The 23,738-nt window shown below is 33.4% G+C and overlaps 1 protein-coding gene across 2 annotated transcripts in view; it reads left to right on the top strand.

Annotated features, from left to right (window-relative positions):
* LOC113395851 (leucine-rich repeat-containing G-protein coupled receptor 5) overlaps nucleotides 1-23,738 on the top strand; it is a 563,150-nt gene that overhangs the window by 396,694 nt on the left and 142,718 nt on the right. Inside the window, exon 2 of one of the 2 annotated variants that reach the window (XM_026633561.2) lies at nucleotides 5,236-5,281. The exons of the other annotated variant lie outside the window; for it this stretch is intronic. The gene's annotated coding sequence lies outside the window, so the exon portion shown is untranslated. The remainder of the gene's footprint in view (nucleotides 1-5,235; nucleotides 5,282-23,738) is intronic. 2 annotated transcript variants of the gene reach the window in all.

Below are 23,738 nucleotides of genomic sequence, written 5' to 3'. Positions count from 1 at the left end.
CGTATTTAATATAACTGAAAATTCTTATTTGCTCGTATTTAAATTTAGGGAAGATATCCAGTTCTTGACATAGAAATGCGATTCTGAAAATCAGAATAAGCGTTAAGCCTCGATAACCCCTTCAAAGCGAAAATTGCGGTAAAAACGAACGCAGAGTGTAAATCTTTTAAAGGTTTTAATTAAGGTAAGTGGTGGCCCTCGCCTCCAGCTTCCCCGACATCAATCTGTTTAATGCGGGGAGATACCACCTGTTCGGAAACAAAACGAGGCGAAACATTTTTCCGCGTCATTCATCACGGACGAATTCTACGGAACCAACCGTGAAGGCAACTCAAATTCACATTCCACAGGCAATGATTGTAGCTCGGATGCATTCATTCCAAATTTGAAATTAACTCTTATACTTAGTCTCTACAATATTGTATATATTCCTTGGAATAAAAATCAAAATCCATATTTTTTTAAAGTACAAACAGCCTGTATATGTAGTATGCAGCCACTACTGCGCAAAACTCCTTTTGGAGATTATACCAGCAAGTTAGTCCAATGCGGGATGGGACACATTCGAGTTTCCATACGACGTTTTGCTTCACAGCTAAAATTAAGCACATGAAAAATTGTGGGGCCAACCCAGGTATGAACCCACAATCTTCGGTTAAGTTTGATTTGTTTAACCACTAGACCATATCAGCTCTAGTTATTAATTAGTGATGCTTTTATTAAAAGATGTTTGAAAAAGTACTTGGATAGAAAATATGAGATAGAGGGTATCTTAATACTTAATAGTTAAAGACGAAGGAGCGGCTTCGTACATTTAGGATCGCTAATTGCGTTTTCCAACGGCACTTTATGCAAGCTTATGATTAAAGTAGCGGCATGTCGCAACGAAGGTGCTTCTAAAAATAATTTCAAAGAGGTGAATATTTAAATAGGACGGTCAATGCGCCCTCACGCTCTCTCAAGATGCTACCCGGCGATTTTTAGTAGTGGCTCAACCTCTTCCCTTTTCACAAATTAGCGGCACTTTTTAAATTGGCTGGATATATTTTAAATTGGATTAAGCCCCGGGCGGGTCGTGACGCCGCAAAGTATATGAGCGATGACTTTGATATGACTGTTTCTCAAACACAACACGAAGTGGCCAATTTAACTTGAGCTCTATTGCCTTGTTCTTCTCTAGGAAAGAGGCTCAGCGAAATGGCCCTTTCTATTAGACGGTCTACAATCATGGAATTAAAGCAATTCTATGTTCCGGTTGTGATATAATTGAGTCTTTATGTGAATGTACTCCGATGCCGTTACGCATAGTGATGCAATCGTTAACGGTATTCGCCTTGCTCGACGCATTTCCTGGATTCGATTCCCAGGTAACGTAGGAATGTATAGTGACATCCGCTCTTTTTCCTATGTCATACAAAGTGTATTATATTGTGTGAAGTCGACTTCAGATTTCTTTGTAGAAAAAACAAAACACTGAACTACCATGTGACTGAACCTTGTTTTATACATCGAGCATGTAATTCAAAATCATACTGGTTTGTCTGTTATTGCACGCATCACTCGAAAACCGCATCATGTATTTTAATTAAATAGTGTTGACAGCTTACATCCTGCGGCAGCATATAGACTCATCCTGAAATAAAAATATCCACATTGAAGTCATAAATCTAAATCTTAACAAAAAAAATCAATGCATGTGCAATTACGTTGAATAGTCGATATGAAACGGATCTCCTAAACTGCGATCAGTAGGCGACGCAAACATTCTATTTTAATAACTAAGGGCTTGATATTTACTTGGAAAGCATATCATTCTATTTATATTAAAACCTTATTAGTTAGATCCTACGACCCACAAGGCTCACTATCGCTTTGCCCCAGCGATCCATTCGTTTAATTCGCCCATTAAACGACCCGTATACCAGATTACATACATCCGTCGGTCGCCTTATGAAGAGTAACTAATACCAATTATGCTTATATAGACGTTTAAAAGGGTGGGATCGTATTTGTTTAAGTGAATAAACGTATCATGTTTTAATTGAGATGTTGTCTTTTTGTTGCGTTTTTTTTCGTTATAAATTAATTGACATCAATGGACATTTTTTTTTTAATTATGATGGATTTTGCTTTGCTTATCAACGAAAACACATTCATATAGTTTATATATGTTTATTGAAATAAATTTTGTATTTGAAACCTAGTTTGGATACTACCGAGAAAAAAATAGTACTGTTAAACAAAAGCATAATTACATTTTAATTGACATGTGTTCATGTTAATTTAAATAAAATGTATAAATTAAACTATGTTTATAATGCTCATCATAACGTTTACTGCGGAAGCATACTTATTTAATCCAGCTTTAAAATAGTACCAGGAGTGTATAACAAAACAAGAGTAAACACCACCACTTGGCTTAGTTAATCAAGGCATCGCTAATCCAACGGACTATTTGTCCGGGCGGCCGCGACATTAGTCCGTGTCCGGTCCCGATCCCGGCATAGCTGGGATTGACCGGGATTTATCCGGCATCGCGAAGTTTAGTTTCTGATGGTTAGGTAATTTACTTACTTGTTTACTTCTATCAAGAAATGATTTGTATTCTAATAGTGATACATTAAACAAACATTGTTTGATATTTATTTTAATATCTTATTTAAATTAATATAATGGGCCGAGATGACACAGTGCTTAAAACAAATGAATCTGAACCGAAGATTGTTATTTCGATCCAAACAAACACTATTGAGTTGTAATGTGCTTAATTTGTGTTTATAATTAAACTCATGTCCGACCATGAAGGAAAACATCGCGAGGAAACCGGATTCTGTCACATGAAAGTCACATGTGTATCCACAACCCGCATTGAAGTAGCGTGATGGAATATGCTTGAAACTTTCGCTTCAAAACCATCTGACTTCTTAGGCCAGGAGTGGGCAATTTGCACACAATTCTAGGATTGTACAAAATTATGTGCTACATCGTTGAATGTATCCGACTTCGGTGATTCTGTTATTTAACATGACCCTCGTCAGAATTCTTAATTCGGTGCTCGAATTGATTTGATTAGATTTCCCCCATCATCTACCCGTATCCTTGTAAACGTTCCTCCAGGGATTCTCCTAATCTCCCCCAACAGGTGACTCAGTGTTGCCTCATTTGTTTGCGGTGATTGCGTGCAATCAACATGCAGATGGCAACACCAATTTCACAGATAATTAACTGCAAATGACTTGTGATTTCAAAGGGCGTTTCGAGGAATCAGGGTCTTATAAATAACCATTGCGTGTCGTATATCAATTGTGGGCTAATAATTTCGACCGACAAGCTAATGCTTGTTAGTGTTTTTGTGAAGAACCTTAAAAATATATATAAATTATTTTTGTAAGAAGTTTAGTATCGTAATACGTAGAATACTGGTGGAGGTAAAATCTCATCCCTTATTAAGACAATATTCTAAACTGAATAGTATTCAAATTTCAAAAATACGTTCTTGAATAAAATGCGCACAAAGTAAGTAAAACTTTCTAAGGCTCGTAATAATCTCAGTTATCGCTAATCTTGGGTCCAACATAGCCAACATCACGTCTCAGTATTCCGTTCTACGTTTGTATTATCATAGTTCGTGATGACATTAAACTGTGATCCAGTCGACTTTTATTGCGTACCTAATATGTATTTCAAAGACCATTGAATGAGCTGACACATAAAGATGATATCATCTTCTAATCACTCCGCTTATATAAGGCTGTGTGCACATTTTTAAATTAGTAATATATTCAAGGGATCGAATTACAGTGACGCGACTTGTTTTGACAAATCACGATAACCTCTCACCTGCAAAATATAATAACCTGTAATCTTATAATGCATTACATTCATTAGGCAAACTGCTTTTTTAAAGACAAAGAAATGATGAAAGATATACCGTTAACTTTTAATTTATGACATTTAGACAATAAGAATTTTATTGCGAGGGTTAAGGTCATAAATTACAATACGAGAAACGAACATCCTCATAGCTTTGCAATATTTTATACCACAACATATTAAAACATGAGCTCAGAGTATCGTTGCTTGGTATTGATTCACAAGTCCGCCTTAATGTCTTGTCGCATTATACGTACACCTTTACAAAATGAATATATCCGTTTTGTCACCTTTTAAATAGTTGCGACGTATTGCGAAACTCATTATGCATCCTTTGTGATGTGGAAGGCAATGTAATCTAGATAATTCGCATCGTCGCTCTCAACATTCCCACGTCCTCAGTCGCGGGTATTGTGCAGGAAAATGAGGAAGGTCGTTCAACTTGGATATTTTAAGAGAAATTATATTCTAAGATGCTCATTTAAACATATTAGGTTGTATGACGTAAAGTTCAAGGAGTTCTTTATTAATGATTACGTTAAAGTAACTTTATACTAGATCTGCATCATACTAAACCGTATTAAATATTTTAACATTAATCACATGTATAAATATATCGCTGATGAAATAATTCGAGAACGAACTTCATGGTTTTATTACTCGTATTGATTGATCGATATTTGTCATCGCAAGTCAGGACGGTTACTGCTTATGAAATAGAAACATTAATTCAACAGTCGTTAAATTGAAAAATAATTTTATCAATGACGACAACGAAGATTTTAAAGAATATAAGTCTAATTGTATATTCAAAATGCGTTTATATGACTAACAACATTAAAAAAGCTTATACTTTACGAAATGTTTTTTCCGTGTATTGGATTGGACTCGTCAACATGAGAAAATGAATCAAATTGGCGAATTCATCTCTCGGATCCATAATTAGATTAAATAGATAGTACCAATTTGTGTACAGTTTTAGTTGTGGGTAACTTATAAAGCTGCCCTAAATCTTGGGTTCAATCCTTAGATTGGACCAACGTAACCGAGATCGACCAGGATTACATCATCATTATTGTCATCCAAATTATGTGCAAAGTTTCAAATCGACCTGTCAATACTTAGAGGCTCCTGGATTTGTTCACATACTTGATACGGGATTTGTTCACATACTTGATACGGGATTTGTTAGTTACATACAAATAAAAGATTGCAAAAACAAACAAAAAAATATACCCAATTGTAATGAAAATCTTTCTGCATATTACAATAGAACTTATGACAATATAGCGTTTGAAATATGTATATTACAAATACTAAATTCAATAAAAATATGTAATAAATAAATTGTTATTGTTTCAGATATTGCGGGAATGACATTCATCTTTCAGAATAGACGGCACTCTTGGTATGTTTTCGCAACATTTTCTCATATTTTTAACGTTGAATAAGAATAATATTTATTAATACTGTCACCTAAAAACTTAATTGGATTTTCGTTCAGAGGATAATTTATTTGCAACGTCATTGGCAATATTCAGATACGATCCACTAACTTCACATTCGCGTTTATTACTACAGAATCGGTTTCGGCGAAATGTGTAAAATATTGGAGCTCCGGGACGTAACCGTTTCGTACGACAGCATTATCGCAATTCTACTTTCTGAGCCAATCTTTAGACAAATCGGAGCGTATGTTAGTCGAATGGTGGGCTTACAAGGTGCCTTGAACGCCCCGTGCGGCAATCTTCGATGCACATAAAACGATAGTCGCGACATTTCTCGTTATCTGGCGCGGTACGGCGCAAACGATTCGGAAAATCGAGCCGAGAGTCCCGTGTCGGCGTCCATTACCGGTATTAGAGTATTGGCATTCGACGATCGGTATCGCACCCGCTTGGCCCGGTTCGGTGACGGTTGAACGGATTTTTTTTCTATCTACAAGATTGAATGCGGAATATCGATGAGATGAACCAGTAAATAAGTTAGGTGACGTAGACACAGATAGTATCCTTTTGAAATCTATACATACATAGAAATATAAAGAGATATTTTGTTAAAATCAAACCAATACTCAATTCAAGTAGGCTTTTTCATGCACTTTTAATTGTCAATTTAGAGTTGAATGTAAAGCTAGCACCGGTTCGGAATGTTAATTTTACCGAGAACAACCGGCAAGAAACTCAGTAGTTACTCGTCGTTCGCTCTTATAAATCATAACATTATCGTTACCTTTGATTATATTATATATGAGACGAGTAAATTACTCGTCTCATATATAGGTTTATTTTTTGGGACATTTTATCCTAATAATTTCCTTATTTAAAATGAAAAGGACACATGTTCACCTTATTTTAAACCGGTTGGTATATAGCCATACGCCAATTTTGAAATTAAATTCGACTAGATGTATTTGTTTGGCGCCGCATTGACGGTACAAGAAGTGGTTTATTTTCTAGCGCCAGCATGGACGAAGACTCCTAGCTAAATTTTCTCGTCTTAATATCAATTATAAAAAGCAACTAAGTTATTACTGCTTGCCTAGGTAGTAATGAGGTTACCGTTTACCAGGTGGCCAATTTTGATACTAAACTAGACTTGTATTAGCTTAATATAAATGAAAATAAAAATATTTTCGAACTTAATAGTTAACAAGACCCATTATATTAAACACACGTAAATGTATATAAATGTTTGATGTTTTATTACAATATCTTCAGTAAATATCCCCTTTACCCGACATCAAAAGAATTACACAGTGATCAAAGCTTATCACAAACTTTCAGTTATTGTCTAACTTTTCCGTAACGCTGTACAGTATTTCATGTATACGTACATTTTGTGCGTTCCTATTTCCTGATAGAATTTGTTCACCAAAACGTTTCCGTTGGGGGAGCTGTGTAGAAAGCATTGTTTGTGATATCTCGACCAGAAATTATTGAGTTAAATTTGTCCGGAACCAATTCGCGGAGATGTAACGATATAAGCCGACCGCTTTGTTCGTCATACGTTTCATCTTTATTGTTCCAACAAAAACATTTATTACGTTGCTATTTTTTTTTTTTCGATTGGAAAGACATTTTTTTATAAAAGAATAATTTCTACATTAATGGACTGATTTATAATTTATAGTGAAATGTTGGTTTGTTGTAAGAGCATTATTAAAAATAATGTTTTCATTATACTGTGAAGTAAATGTAGCAGTTTCTCCCCCTAAAATGAAGGTTTGGGACTTATTCCAGAACGCTTCTCACATTCGACTCGATGAATACATGTGGTAGAATTTTATCCGACCAATTCAGGTTTCCTTATATTGGCCTTCCGTTTAACACAAGCTGAGGACATGAAAAGTCAGTGGTGCCGAATTTGAATCGATTGCGATCCACGAGGTGTCATCACTGGACACTGGCTCATAATTTTAATGATCACGACCAACGAATTTTAACGGAACTAAAAACGGGCCTTGCTTTTAAAATCTTAATGTGTTTTTTATGAACTGAATGTACTAAATTTCATCGAAACGATTTTGTTTTTTTTTTTATTAAATTGTATCGATAAAATTTGATTTGAATTCTTGGTACGACGCAAACTTAATGATAACATCAATGCTTCTATATTATATTATAGTTACTACATCTTATAAGCTTATGTATTTGCCATTGGTTACTCCATTAGTCCGTCCACCTACTTACTTTAAATAAAAATATCAATATCAGTATTTTTAATAGACTCACATATATGTTAAAATTGTTGTCGGCCGCGGCTTAGCTCGCGTTTTGGGAGTTAGTCGTCAGCGGTTAGGTATGAAAAAGCCTATGTCCTTTGTGAGTCAAATCAACTTATAAGTGATTTGGCCGTTAAAAAGCAACAAACAGTCAGAGATACTTTCGTATGTGTAATATTAATATAGATGTTATAAACGCAAAAGTAATTCCGTCTATACGGTAAATACCTAACCATGACAAACCAAAAACCTTAATTAAATTTAACACAGAAACATCTCGGACTAAATGTATGTAAGTTAAGGAATTCGAAAATAAATATGACTTCATGAGAAGTCGCAGAGAATTGCAATAAACAATAATCATTGATACCGATTAATTGATTAACAATTTACAAATACATATTTTAAGCGACCGAGATTCGTAATAACCCGAGCGATTATTTTCTCCTTAACAAGTTTCCGATGTTGTCACATTTAATTGTACCAGTTATTCTGTCACTGTTTGAATTATTGCCGCACTGCGATTGTCTTATTCTATTCTTTTATCTCAAATGAGGTTTCATTTAAGTGTAATATTTTTTTTCTGATTACATTATCATATTCCATAAGTTGTGGCTATCTTAAACGTGCTTGTAGGGACTACTGAAATTAATGATCCTTATATATAAGACACAGAGCGCGTAACTCTGACGTCAGCAACATTTAACTTTGAATATTTATCCTACGAAATAAGTATTATATTATCATAGAAATTACGAAAAAAAATGCCTTAAATTCGACCTTGAAATTTAACTCTCCACATGATCAAAGCAATTTAAATTCCATGAAAAAATACGATTATTCTTTTGAGAAGTTTTGATACTATTACAATTACACTGTATAAATACTTAGTACCTCGAGAACTAAGATAGTATATACCGTGTGGCAATTACACTGGCTTACTCACCCTTCAAACTATAACAACAGTGCAAGGTATACATGCTGTAGTATAATTGGTAAGTAATAAAAAAATTAGTAAATAAAAGGTAACGCAGACGGGCTTGCACAAAGTCCTACCGGTAAAATACGACATGTCCAATTGTGTCGATACCGAACAGCAAAGTAAGACTATTAAACGCCTAGCCACGATCCCTTTAGACCGAAGCTGTTCCCACTTAGACACATGGTTTAATTAACGGATTACCTTGTGTGTGAGACCGTTGCTCAAATGCTGGTATGATTGGCATAGATTGGAATTTTTAGCATGTTTTTTCTTTAAGTATTGTAAACGTCTCTCTTATGTATGAGATAAAACAATATATTTATGACTATTGCCTGAAGTACGTAAAAAAATTATTAAAAAATAACTAATAGCTCTTTTTAATTAGAAATCTCATCAAGTTTGATTAAAATAATATGATTATTATTAATGTATTAAGTGAGATAGCACACTCGTTTTAAACAGAGCTAAATATAATCAGATTGTCTTCATTTAGAAGAGCGGGTGCAACCGCCATTTTGATGAATCATCTACCCACTTATATATGAACACAAATATGAAATAAATTGGACCAACTAAAACGAGACATTTATACCAGTATTATAAAACGTTTGATAAACAAAAAAACTTGATAAATATTTATTACGAATTCAGGTACAGTTTATTATCCCATAAACTTGTTCCGAATTACAATTTTTTGTCAATTAAAAAGTCATCAACGAAATGTCAGTTGTCATTTTGACACATGTCAAAATATTGATAGGAGACTAATTTTATTGAAAACCCGGTTTTTAATTGAAATAAATTTCGTCTGATACAATAATAAAATTAAACACATGAATTACAAAGTTAAAATATATTCAATATTTTTATTTTATTTCTAAGTTTCCACAGATTATAAATAAACAAAAGTCGTTTTGTAATATATTTTTTTTTGTTAAATTTGAATGCGGATAAAGTATCACCTGGTTAGATAGTCATGAATTGTGAAATAATGAAAGTCAGGCGCGCATGCGCCTTGCGTGCTTCATATCTATCAAATCGGCCGCTACTCACGCGAGCTTGCTAGGGCATACATTTTATACGAAAGATATTTTTTATAATTATCATTATTAAACAAATAGACCTACCGTGCTTCGAAATTCAAATTCAAAGAATTTTGAGTCGAATTTAATTATGGTACGTTTATTAAGTACGTAAATTTATTAAAAATATGTATTAAACGTGTTTATACCCATGAGAAAACTGATATGTGTACTCTATTTACTCAAATATATATATATATATATATGATATTAAGTAAATATAGCTATTTGAATTGCCAATTAAAAAAAAACTTGTAGATAAATAATAAATATACTAACTTAATAAAGAAACCTTTTTAATTATACGATATACTGAATGTTTAAAATTTTGAGTTATCTACATAAACGTATCTACGTTTCAGTCAGTCGTAAAAGTTCAGGTCTCTTAAACTTCCAACATCCAACAGCATCTGATATCAGAAGTGTAAAACAAACTTTGAAGGTCCGTTAGTTACGTAATCTTAATCGTGCGATATCTTTCTTAAGATACTTTCGTCGCAAATTTATCTTTCAACTCTTCGTTTGTTTCACAACTAAGAACTAAGTCGAATCACGTTCGAAAAACTTCTTTCGGCGCGTATCACCCCGAAAGTTCTCGAACTATCTAACCGCGGGATCGTTCTAAACTCTTAAAATGTCTCCAAATAGCAGCGAAACGTGCTATACAAAGCGCAGTCGTGACACGTTTAATTACTATTTGTATTATATTATTATCCGATGGATTTCATCGGATCATGCCTTGTTTGTCTAATTAACGTAACCGGTTCAAAACTGTTTACCCGCAGTAATGCTGTTATAAATCAAACGTTACGCCGAGTACAAATTACATAAGAACAGACAGTAGTCAGATTAATGTTGTAAATAAATTATCTTCATAAATTCAAAACTAATATACATAATATTACTATAAACTAGTTGTTCTATTCTTATGATGATATTTGTATCAATTTGTCACATAAATATATATAAAAAAACAACTTAGTTCATATTATATTATAACGTATGTCGTGTCTGACGTCATTACTAAATGATAACTAAGTAAAGATTATAAAATTTTGCAAATACATTAAGTCATTAGAGAACATGAGGAGCGAGGACATTATTAAAGACAAGTCAGTATGATTAATACGTAGCGTTGACATCCTCTTTCCGCGAGCATCTAATGAAGAATGCCCCGCCCTTGGCTGTCGCGACGCTTATATATCTCCCCCACCAAGCGTGATTGATGACGTCGCCGCAACGTCACAACTATCCTTGCATAAGTGATGTGGGTGCTATCCTTAACGTAATTACGTGCAGAGGGAAATGTATTGCCGATAACAGAGATGGATTAAGGGGTTATTGCAGAAGACTTATTTCTGCTAAGACTTATATTTGGGTTTAGGTAACTCAATAATATTTCAAATATTATACACAAGCCTAGTCATTGTTTTAGTCATTTTGTTTTGACTTTTATTCAAAGCATTGATGCTATATAGTATACCAGAAAATAATTATCAAAAATCAAAATACAATTTATTCAAGTGAGGTATGAATAGCACTTTTGAATCGTCATTTTACAAATTTAAATTAAATTCAAAGTTATCACTGGTTCGGAATTACTGAGATTATACTAACTAAAGCTCAGTAATTACTCTTTTAATCAATTATAAATAAAACCTCAACTAAAATTTTGTCGCATACAAACTAGCTGTGATGTTATGTTTTAATTAACAAAAATCTATTAAGAGTACGGTTCTATTTTTAGGTATTTATTAACACATTCGTTGAATCAACAATACACCTATATCACTAGCAACACAAAGAAATACAGATGACCACATGATTTAGTATGTAACGATTTCTAAAGGTCTTCAAATGACGCGTCAGAAACGCAAAGCGTTGTTGAAAGGGCTTTACAAATATTGTCAAGACAAAAGCTCGCGCCGAACGCCTATGTCGTTTTGATTAATAAGTGCCGTTGACATTCTAATTAACCCGGCTAAAAGTCAGCCAGCCTGCCTCTTTGTTTACACCATGAATGGGATGCTCAAATACCAACGCTGATACAGGGAAAGCGGCTATGGAATAGTTAGGGTTACCGTTAAATTATGAATTAAAGTCTGTACTAAGTATAATTGTAATTGACGAAACTTTTGACTGTGGACTCCCTACTAAAAAGTGAGTTTTAATCTAAAGACCAAGAGCCAAAATAATAGTCAAAATTAGGGACCCTTTTTTTGCGGAATATTTAAAAACTTTTAATAAATAACTTGATTATAAATTTGTTTAATATCATGCTGATCACGTACTCGTAAACTTTTTATAAAATTATAATAATTTCAGAAATATCTCTTATTGTTCTGTGTCTGTATGAAGGATTAGCTAATGTAATTTTAGTCACGAAGACGTTACAATTTAGATCTCAATGAGCCAGTCATTGGCATTGTAAGGTCTCAAATGCTAATCTCATTAGGCAGTGCCCACTTATAGGCAACGCTATTCAATACGTAATAAATGTAACATTTAATGTTCGCGTCTTATTTTTCAAATATGTCACCTAGTTCTTGTTATCAATGTTGCAAGTTCGTAAAATTTTAATCTTTCACGGTCGATTTTCGAGTTGGTTATCGATGAAAAGCTCTTCCAATAGTCCATTTACTATCTGGTTGTAAAAGAAATGAGATAAAATCTTATCACATGACAACCCTACGAAAAAAATCATTTTTAGAATGCCTGCCTTCATCTGTTCAATGAAACGTACCGTCGGCTCAATGATATGTTGGAATCGAGGTGGTTTTTGATTTTCTTTTTTTTTTTTATTGACGTGTATTAGCTATTTTGAGCGCAGTTTCGATGTTTGTAACGAAAAATACACTATTTGTAACTCAAGCGGGAGGCTTTAATTAATTGCAACGAGACTTATTCAGTATTTTTTTAATTGAAGTGACAGAATTGATGATGTGTCTGCGTTTCAGTTTAAAGAGTTTGGATAAAAAACCTATATGGTTAAATTCATTGAAAGGATACGTGAAAGAAGGTTTTAATGAACGATTCGTCGTTTCTTATTCAAGTAGAATTTTCGTGTTTCCTAAATACATTCTGGTACTAATAAAGTACTTTAATGTAGATAAAAAATGTTAAAAACGGAAATTTAAGTGATTGTCGCTGATAAAAACCGATACTTTTATGCCCAATTGAAAACTACTATTCGTATACTACAATTAACCCAATTATAGTTATCGCTATGGAAATATTCGTTCAAATCGATCTTTATTTTTTTTTTTTTTGTACAGATAACAAACCGCTTTTGTCTTTTATTTTAAACACATATTATTGAGCTGTTCGTTTGACCCAATTCCATACTTTGTATTCCAGCGTTTATAACGTGATATTGCTTCGCCATACTTCTATAACTTCGCTAAGACTTGGCTTAATAAAGGGTACATTTATTCGTACAACCACCGTTTGTAATGTAAATTTACATATTCAAACAAAAGCATTACAGAAAAGCTAAGGTTTAAACCTCTTAAACAATGCCCCGGTTGAATAGAGACGCGCCTAACCCCATTTCCCAGGGAAAAATATTTTTAAGCTGGCAACACCATTAGTGCAGCGCAACGCAACGGGATTTTTTTTTTGCATCTAATTTAAATTTTTACTCTGGCTATCTCCGGTAATATTACTGCGTTTTATTCAAACTCGTGTTTTTGTTTGTTGTCATTTCGGTATATTGCCACTTTGCTTTGCTATGCTAATTTCTGTAACGACCGCAATGATTTTTATTCCGCTAATCTTTGGATAACGTCGACGTTACTAATACGTAAGATTAAAAATAACGTTATTTAAGATGTTAAAACTAGTAAATTTATTTCGTGTTTGCTTTATTTACCTTTTATATTCTCAATTGTAATTTTATTATTCTGAGATATCAATAATGTCTCGGAATTATAATTTATGTATTCTCTTGATTAACATATTATAATTATAAATATGAACCGTCACATAAACTTCATAATTATTTTATAAAGACAATACCACCGAATCCGATAAAATACGCGCAATAAAGTCGACATTAACACGCACCTCTATAACTAACAGGGAATCAAGCAGGAACTATAATTTATAATGAATTATGTTCATTAAGCACGCAAACTAAAAAGTTGCGATTCATCGATTATAATTTGAATCGATATCGAATTGAAACTCGACACTAATACTATCATGTCACCGGTGTGGGCCGTCGCGACATTCAAAATTCAAATTTGGAATGTTGTTTTTTTTTTGTCATTAACATTGTCCGAACCTCCTTAGTTTTATCAGAGTATTTGAGTCAGTGCTATTAATAAACGAATACATATTAGAATTGTTTTAAAGAATAAATTACAGACTGATATTTTTTTCAAATGTTACCTAACCACAATGCTATTTGTGTAGCTTACAACTCATTACGCATTTGACGTCATCACATTCCCTCTTCCAGTATGTCGTTAGAGTTACAGTATATAACAAAAAAATAAAACCATAATAGGTCTTAACATTACTGAAAATATCTGCATTAATAAATGTGAAAGAAAGTCTGTCTTCTTTCCGTCTGTTACAATTTCTCGGCGAAACAACTGAATCGGTTTTGATGAAATTTATTACGAAGCAAAATTGAACCCTAAGAACGGACAAAGGATACGTTTTTTCATCCTTTAAGGATATGTGGGGGATAAACGTATACAAGGTCTTAAAGCATTTTTATCACAAAACGAATTCTATGCGGGCGAATCCGTGGGTTCAACTAGTTGTATAAATTATTCATTTCATTGCAAATTTAACAAAAAAATGCTTTGAAATAATATTTATTCTTTTCAATCCTATTTTCTTTTTTATGATTTTATTTTCTTGATTATATCAAATAATGATTAAACAAAATCATTCAATAATTTCTATAACAGTGTATATTTATCAGTGTAATTTGAACACTGTTTATTTTATAATAAAAAAAATCCACCTCGATGAAGAAACTGAAATTACATCCACAGATCACATTCAAAATGTATCTCCGAGGTTTGAATTCCGGGACAACGTTAATAAATCATTCGGTCAATCTCTGCTATGCCTTGTACAAGACAAGATTGCTTCGGAGTCCCGAAATAACGCGATTAAGCGAATGAAAGGACCGAAACGAACAAAAGCAAATGTGATTACCACGTTGTCGGCGAAAAGAAATAAGTAATATTTCTTACGGAAACATTTCCTTCGTTCCTTTTATTTCTATACGTATTGGCTTGTTCATGCAGCCGTAAGATTACGTAAAATAAACACAAGGTATAGATTCATCGTTGAACTAAACTCCACATTATGAAAAAGAAGCTAAGATGCTTATTCGTTATATATTCAAACGTCACACAGCAATTCGTAGTATTTTTGTATTCCAATTTAAATGGTGAGTGAGCCAGTTTAAATACTAACACTAGGGATATAACATCTCAGTCCCCAAGGTTGTTTGGCGCATTGGTGATGTAATATAACGGTTAAAATATCATATGGTGCCAACTTCTATGGACTGTGGTGATCACATTCCATCACGGCAGTTGTTCGTACGCCTATACATTATATAAAAAAAATATTCGAATGATTTGATTTTACAAGCGTTTATTTAACACCACCTGTGTGGGACAAAAATTGCAATTTTAAACCAGTTTCAGATAACCGCTTTATCATTTGCATACGCTTTTGGTGCTACTAAATTCTGTTCGTTTTAGTAGGTATAGATATAAAATCAAAACTTGTTCTAAAAAGTTCTTAGTTTTTAATATAATATATTAAAATAACCGCTTTTAACTAAATGCATATACACGGTACACATACCAAAAGATATTTTTTACAATTTTTGTCCGTCTGACTTTCTGTCTGTTTGTTCCGACTAATCTCTGGAAGGGCTGGGCCGATTTTAATGGGACTTTCACTGACAGATAGCTGATGTAATAAGGAGTAACTTAGGCTACTTTTATTTTAGAATTATATATATACCAACCAACGACTTCATACCACGAAGGCCTAATAAAGAATTACTAAGTTATATTAAAATCTGCGAGCTGAACAATATTTTTTTTATTACATTCAAACGCGCACGAAGTCGCGGGCACAGCTAGTCTCATATATAGTTGTACGAATGTATAAAAGAGAAAGAAAAAATGGTTATGCGATATTAGTAGTTTCGAAGTCTGACAGAGTCCAACAGAACTAGAGATCGCTTGATGCGGGACTTTATTATAATAGTGGCTTATTGAACTTGTGCGACGTCGATTCGGTCGCTAGCAGATTATCCTATATATATAATACGAATTTATGCTTGTTTTAGCTCGTTTTCTATGCGTTCACATAGCTCATCAAATTAAATGGAAACATTCTGAAATTGTTGTAACGATAATTAGGTGGCGCGTGAACCGTATCGGATGTTTATATTGTTAAGAAGTTTTCGCCCGCGGCCTTGTTCGCGTTTTAAAGATTAGGCATAAAAATAGGTCCAATGTCCTTTCTTGGGGTTCGAGTTTGCTTGATACTAAATTTCATCAAATTCGGTTCAGTGGTTTATCGGAAGAGTAACAGACGGACTTATATTCGCATTTATATTATATATTATATTAGAATAGACTTAAGAGGTACCGCAACGCATACCAAGCCTTTGCTAGTTAATAAAAAAAATATGTTCACATTTAAAATATCGTATTGTATAAAACATAGATTGCGAGAACTTCTTTGAGATCAACAATGAGCCATTTGCTATGTTTTTTTGTTTAAATATAACGTCACACAAAAGAGCAGAAAATGTCAGTAACAGAGTGCCGCGGGCGAACCGCAAAATGACCTGCAAAAGTCGCAATAACGGTGTTCTTTTATAACAAAAATAGTCGAAACTCGATCGCCGGCAGCGGGAAACTGACAAATTGTCGTCTACGAAGTTGTCACCCCAGGGACATCACAGTTAGCGAGTGCAAACAGCGCAAGTTTATATTTAATCTCGGTCAAACATCTGAAACGGTACTCAGTTTTAACTGGCTTTCCGGGTAAAACTATGGCCTTTTTTTTCTATTCTCACCTACGCGGCAGTGCGATTGCAATCTGAACTTCAGGATCCTTAAAAAAAATGTAACTCTATACACGAACGTTTTACACGAAACGCAGGAAGCAACACGTGACGACTGGAGCATAAATTGCTTAATAAAGCATTTTTAGTACAGAAATACCTCACTTTATTCTTCATTAAGAATCATTTTTCAATTATATATTTTGAATGCAACGTTTAATATGTAAGTCTTAATTATCATTGGATAATATTTGTATTTATAAAACGGACAATATTAATGAAATCCACTCCGATCATTAGTAATGAGTGCAGAAATGTATTTAGGTATTTACCATCATCGAAGCAAATTCAAATCATGCTACTATTGAATTGTCATGAAATTTTACAACTACCAACTAACAAGTCCCGAAAAATATTGAATAGTCAATTGGTTTTTCGCACTGATACCGAAAATAAAAAACAATATAAAAATAGATACCTAGATAAAAACTTACAAATTATACTCAAAAAAATATTCACACATGTCGAACTCATTTTTCAAACATAAATTATTTATTATTAAAACAGTCGTCGTCCGCGACTTCGCTCGCGTTTTATGGGTCGGTCAGGCATAAAACTTTGGCCTATATTCCTCGTAGTTCAGGTTTGCTTCATTCATTCATCAAATTCGGTACAATGGTTTGGCTGTGATAGAACAAGAAACAGTCAGGCAGAGTTACTATATTAGTAGAACCTTAGATTTACATATTCCATGCAATATCCTCTATTATGAAATACAAACAGTACCTGATTTATATTTATTTAAAATATTCCCCTTAACTACTTATCCCTTTAATTTTCCGTCCAAAGTTCCGTTAACAATTTAGCCGACATTCTAAGCGGCGATTCAATATGAATAATATCGCAGCTTATTCAAGATCTTGACCAATGCCATGATTCAATGTCAGTTTTTATTTATCTTTACTCCTCCTATGATTGGAATAGTATATTCGTACCTTCGTCCTCATATTCTATTTATTCTTTATAAATATATTCAAAGTCAATTTAACCTTATTAAAGAAAAATCAAGAATATAAACCTTTTATAAAAATTATAAGTTATTGGTATAGAGCAAAAAATTCTAATTTGTGGTGCCTACGTTTAAATAAAGAATATTTCTAAAAAGTATTTAGGCAATCTTTTCACCAATGTTATAGGCATAGTTTGAAAAATTATGTTACTTAAAAAGCCAAATAATATCAATAAAAATAGGAAGCAGGATTAAACGTATACAAAATAAAATAACACGACGTGCTTGTTGCAAATCACGATAATAAATAACGAAAATCAATTTATCGACGTAAATTTATAAATACACACTGAATCAATATAAAGGAATGAATTATTAAGATAAGGAATACATGATTCTGTGCTACAAATATTTTCACATAACCCATGACTGGTAATTTCGGACGGCGCAGTGATTCGCGAGATTATTTTCGATACGATAGAATCAATGTTATTCATGTGTCTGATTCGACTAAACTAACAATGCTAAGACGATCAATTTGTACGCAGAGAATAATATTGATCTTTAGGAAGCGGCAATACAACGAAGGTCGAGGCGAACTTGTGTAGGTTGGAATTAGCATCAGAATGATTATATTGGCTGTCCAAATAGAATTGAATTTGAATGAAAACTAATAACATGCATATTATTTATTTACTCATTGGCTTGTTTTAAGTCGAATAATGTCAAATTAGTTTTTTTTTATTCCGAGCACTAAATATTCAGAAATACAGTGCAAAATAAGATTTAATAACAATTTCATTTTCAATAAAGACGATTAAACGATACAAATTCGAATTTTAATTGCTTATTATTTTAAAAGACATCTCGAATCTACTGTCATTTAGTCAGAGATAGGACTAACTCTTGCCAAGACTGTCGAGGGATCTGGCCGTATTATCACAATTTCTCTAAATTGCCTTCTAAGAGGGCGAACGACAGGCCAACTAACGTCTGAGCTCGATAGTACCGCGGAGGCGGGGGTATCGCGATTTGCATGAAATGAGTTCCGTACAAGATGATGAGAGAGACGGCCTCTTGAAATATTCTGACGGGAATCCTTAACCGCGTACTGTCCTAAATATTTCACTTTTAAGACTTACGGTGTCATCGTGGTAAATATAATATGCATATTTCATTAAGTTAAATTTAAATTTAGAATACAAAGTTTCGTTTCAACGTTTACAAGACGCATATTAAAGATCGTCTCTTTCGAGAAGTTTCACGATCCATTTAATCTAGGCTAGATTGAACATAACTGAGCGAACTCGCAATAAATTAATCGCGCGGTTGGAAATTCGCTAAGCAAAAACATCACTCCCTACGAAGCAGCTGGTCGCCGTTAATCGGCGAATAATGCCGTCGAAGATTTATCGAAAGCTTGATAAAAAGAGCCCAAAACATTCCGGATTTACGCTGAGATGTGGCAGTAATTAAAAGTTGGCGTGTAACACGCCTGCGAATCTACCTCCGAATGCATAAACTTATACTAATTAGAGAGGAATTCTTTTCAAGATTCGGAACTTGTCGCGCTTCGGGAACTTCGACGGTACTGTCGCACATTTAATTGGGAATCTTAGAGAATTCACTTTGTTAAGAAATTTGTTTTAACCGACAAACTGAGATTGTGGAACTTAGTTCTGGTAACCGAACGTGCATGTTCACATCTTATTACGTACACAGATATCTGTAATTATAATTTACAAAGGCAGGTACGTGGAAATAATACTGAACGCGTTCAGTTTGCTCCACGTCGGCTTACGTAAACGCGTGTGACTCAAAATTCAATCAGAAGAACGTTGTGAATTGAATACCGATTGATAAAGCTTGCCCTAAAACGGATCATTAATTTAATCTAAGTTTCAAGCCTACGAGAGTTTTTGGGATAATCTCCCGAAGATTGATCGTGTACTTGATGCGTGGCAAAAATAATTTCCTGTGTATTAATTGTATGTGTACGCGTAACTAAAAGTACTCGTAATATAAAAACATATAAGTTAGTAAACGTTTAAATTAATTTTAAACATGACATTATTATACCCTCCCCACAAAAATAATTTGGAACATGTTTTCGTTAGTTACAGAGATGGCAGTCTTCGTAGGCGCGTTAATTAACCAAGAATGTACTGTATTCGAGCGGCGCGCCTCGCAAAGTTTGTCAAAACCCTAAAACTTACTTAGAAATTTGTTTTGCGTCTTCACGGATCTTCATTAGGTATACGAGTCCAAACTTATTACGTATGTTTGACTGAGGATGTGTTAGTGTTGCGGTTTCGTGACACTTCTAATCTGCTCATGTTCGAATTTGTACTAATTTCGCAGCGCATACAGCCCGAATCCGACCAATTATAAAGCCGGGTCGTCTCAAATTTGGACCAATTAGATGAGCCAACGAACTGTGTCGCACTCGGGAGCAGTTTTGTCGGCAATATAATTTATTAGGGAGGCTCAAAGTTGCCGGTTTCAACCCTTAAAGACTCGAGTGAAATTTGATTACGGATGCTTTAAACGTGTCCCCTCGCCGCACTAGAAGTTTTAAACGGATGAACATCTCCACGGCTAAAAACAATAATAAACGTATTTCAAATTTCAGTACGATTTATTTCCTTCCTTGAGTATTATCCAAAAATATACAGAGTCATTTCTGAAACATAATATGAAATAAAAGCAATAAAACCAATACGGTCGAACTATATTAAAAAGTAAATACAAATGAACTTAAACCACCATTCGCAAAATTGTGATTCATATTCAATATAATGTAGATTTAAGTTCAAGGAATTAATTTATAGAGAAAAAAGGTTTTATGCAAGCAAATTTCTGAGTGTTCGCTTAATTTTTTTCTCGATGACGTCTTGATTACAACTACATAACTTCACATTGAAAGAGCAATACGATGTTTTATTATGATTGTTTTGGAAACTAAGATGATATCCCTTGTACTTGTAGTTGCACTGGCTCACTCTTCCTTCATGCCGGAACACACCAATACTGAGTAATACTAAACTTTCAGTTTCAAACTATCAAATTTTAATTACAATTAATATATTAATATTAATTGTAATTAAAATTTGAAAGACTTAACACATCAATTTATTTATTCATGTATATAATATTTCACATAAGCATCAAAGGCACTTGGTGGAGTAGGTAAAGTACAGAATACTGGCAGCTTTGGTTCGTTTGCCTGTTGAATCATAATTAATTAATTTCACACTAATTATATCAATACTATTTATTAATGTTCACATATATTTTATTGCTTTTTATGTTCTATTGTTAATAGTTATGGTGATTAATTTGATAGCGCTTAGTAATAAGGAAAATTACGTAAGAACTACTGCGTGAACAGTTATTACTTAAACATAACCTAATTAGGTATATTTAATAGAACAACTTTGTATATTATTTAAGCCTAAACCCAATTAGATATTATTGGTCTTTGGATATTATTGGTTACTTTTATTTAGACGCCTCTTCTTATCAATCAAATCAAATCAATTATATTCAAGTATACTTCACAATGAAGCGTTTTTGAATCGTCGATATTTAAATACTACCACAGTTTCGGAAAGCAGCCTCCAGCGAGAAGAAACGACAAGAAACTCGCATAGTTGCTCTTTTCAAATCAACAGATTTACAATGCTGTTTTTTACAATAATTAGTTTCCTGTGATCGAACCCGAGCCTAAATCGAGGCGTTTTTTTCTAATTTGCAAAATAATCAAGCAATACTTTGTATTGTTGTGTTTCGGTTAGTACTACTACTGCAGGCACAAGGGACAATAACATCTTAGCTCATAAAGTTGGTGGCGCATTGAAAACGTAAGGAATAATTTATATACCTTATAGCGCCTATGTGTGACGGTGGTGAGCGCTTACCACCAATAGCCGGTCCGCCAAGCTATTACAAAAAAAAATAAATAGATTATATATATTGTATACTCACGTACAGACATCTGTAAACATTCATATAACTTCGCAATAGCGGCATTGTTTCGTAAACGGTTTGTATTATAGTTATCCAACTAAAGCGGAAAAGCGCAACATTGGGTCGAGTTAAAATGTCGTTTGTATCACTCATCGTAATTTAATGACAATGTCCGCTCTGTGAGTTCAGCTCCCTCTAACTAAAATATATCCTTATTCCCCATATATTTTATTACGCTATCGCCTTTGAAAACATCATTGCACGAATTATTCAGTAGCTCCACATGGACAAATATAGATTAAAAAAGTGTAAATAAATATAAAGAAAACCTTACCAAAGAGAAGTACCTAGAGAAATGTACCAGTAATGTTAATGGATGTGCTAACTGGTTTAAAAATACGAGTGCTGTTATCAAGTTGTTGAAAATTCTAAATTTAAAATATAGTTATGGATATTTTTTGAGATGAGGTCGTTTTAAACTTACACGGATTATATAAGCGACTTTAAGTTATTATTTTGTACAAGAAATCATATTTTTGGCATGTATTTTTTACGAAATAAATTGTTGATCGATTTCGATCGATTTACCAAAGAACGTAAACAATACATTTCGGTATAAATATAAAAAATGTATTAAAATAAATTATCATTATCTATATATTACGTATAAATATCCGCTTAGAATTATATTAAATTACTAATTTTAATCACACATAAATGCGAAAATTTTGTGATACGTAGTAAAATCGGAACGTATTTGCATTTATCACAGCACTCATTAAACACCGATGTGGATAAGGCTCAACAAATTTACGGTTGACACTCGGTACTGAATTTTTTAGAAATATCGATTTAAAGCAATTTAAAATGCTTACATAACTCTGTACATGAGGAAGGTGAAGCGCTTTCTCCTTAGAAAATACATACCAACAAAATTACACACCGATTTGTTATAGTTGCATCATATTATATAAAAATTATCTTAAATAAAGAAAATGTTATCTTTGATAATTTTGAAAAAAGAAATTGGAATATAAAACATTTTTTATTAAAGAAAATCGTCTCTTGGCTCTAAAACTATTCCAATAGAGATATATAAAGGCACTAGAAGGCACAAGACGGATCTTGAAAGGACATTCTTCGCTCGAATCAATTAAATTCTTTGTCGTACCTTTCCTTCTATTTTCTTAAATCGCCAGAGAGGTACATCAAAAAGCCTTCACTGGAAAGGGCCAATTAAAGGTTTTGAAATTGATTCACCGAATTTCAGTGCCTTTGTAAACGATGTTATTGACATTGGCCATTGATGCCGATTGCCGTTTGAAGTCACAATTTTACTTTGATTTTATTTCAACTTGTGATGAGATAAAATCTGTATCAATCCACAGATTTTATGTATGAAGTAATATGTAAGTAAGCGAGGACGTTCTTGATATAAAAAATAGAAAGAAAAAAAATGTCGTGACTTGTGATTAGCGAAGTAAGGATATGTATATGTATAACATATTACATTTTGGTATATGTATAATATATACGTTTCCCCATCAAAGCGTGTTTTATCAAATTTCTTCAACGCTCCATTTACGACGGCGTCGTCACTCACACCCTTTGATCTAGTTATTTAATTCACTTTAGTAGCTCCTTTTACAGCTTAATTACTTACTCCATTATAGGTTATATTTAAATAGCGTTTTGAACGGAAAACTGCTTGCGTGACTTTCGCCAGAGATATGTATCTACTGGACTCAACTTAAAGTTATCCAATAAATCATGAAAATTACTTGCAAACGAACCTCTGCCTAATCAATTAATCACTTGGGATTGGTTTGCCCGTGTAGTCCCAGTGATAGGGTCTTAGCGACCCGAGGAAGGGTTGATTTATGGGAAAATAATATTCTACGAGCAAATTTAGAACGTTTTTATAAAACGTTAAGTAAAAAGCAATCGAAAAGTTTTCAATGGCTTTTATGAAAATCGTATCACTTTCGCTCGTGATTTTTACCTTCACATGAATCGTGGATTAAATAGCTCTAGCTGAATCA

The sequence above is a fragment of the Vanessa tameamea genome, chromosome 4 (assembly GCF_037043105.1).
Source record: "Vanessa tameamea isolate UH-Manoa-2023 chromosome 4, ilVanTame1 primary haplotype, whole genome shotgun sequence".
NCBI classification, from domain to species: domain Eukaryota; kingdom Metazoa; phylum Arthropoda; class Insecta; order Lepidoptera; family Nymphalidae; genus Vanessa; species Vanessa tameamea.
Note: the sequence above shows the minus strand (reverse complement) of the source record. Positions and strands in the feature narration are given on the sequence as shown.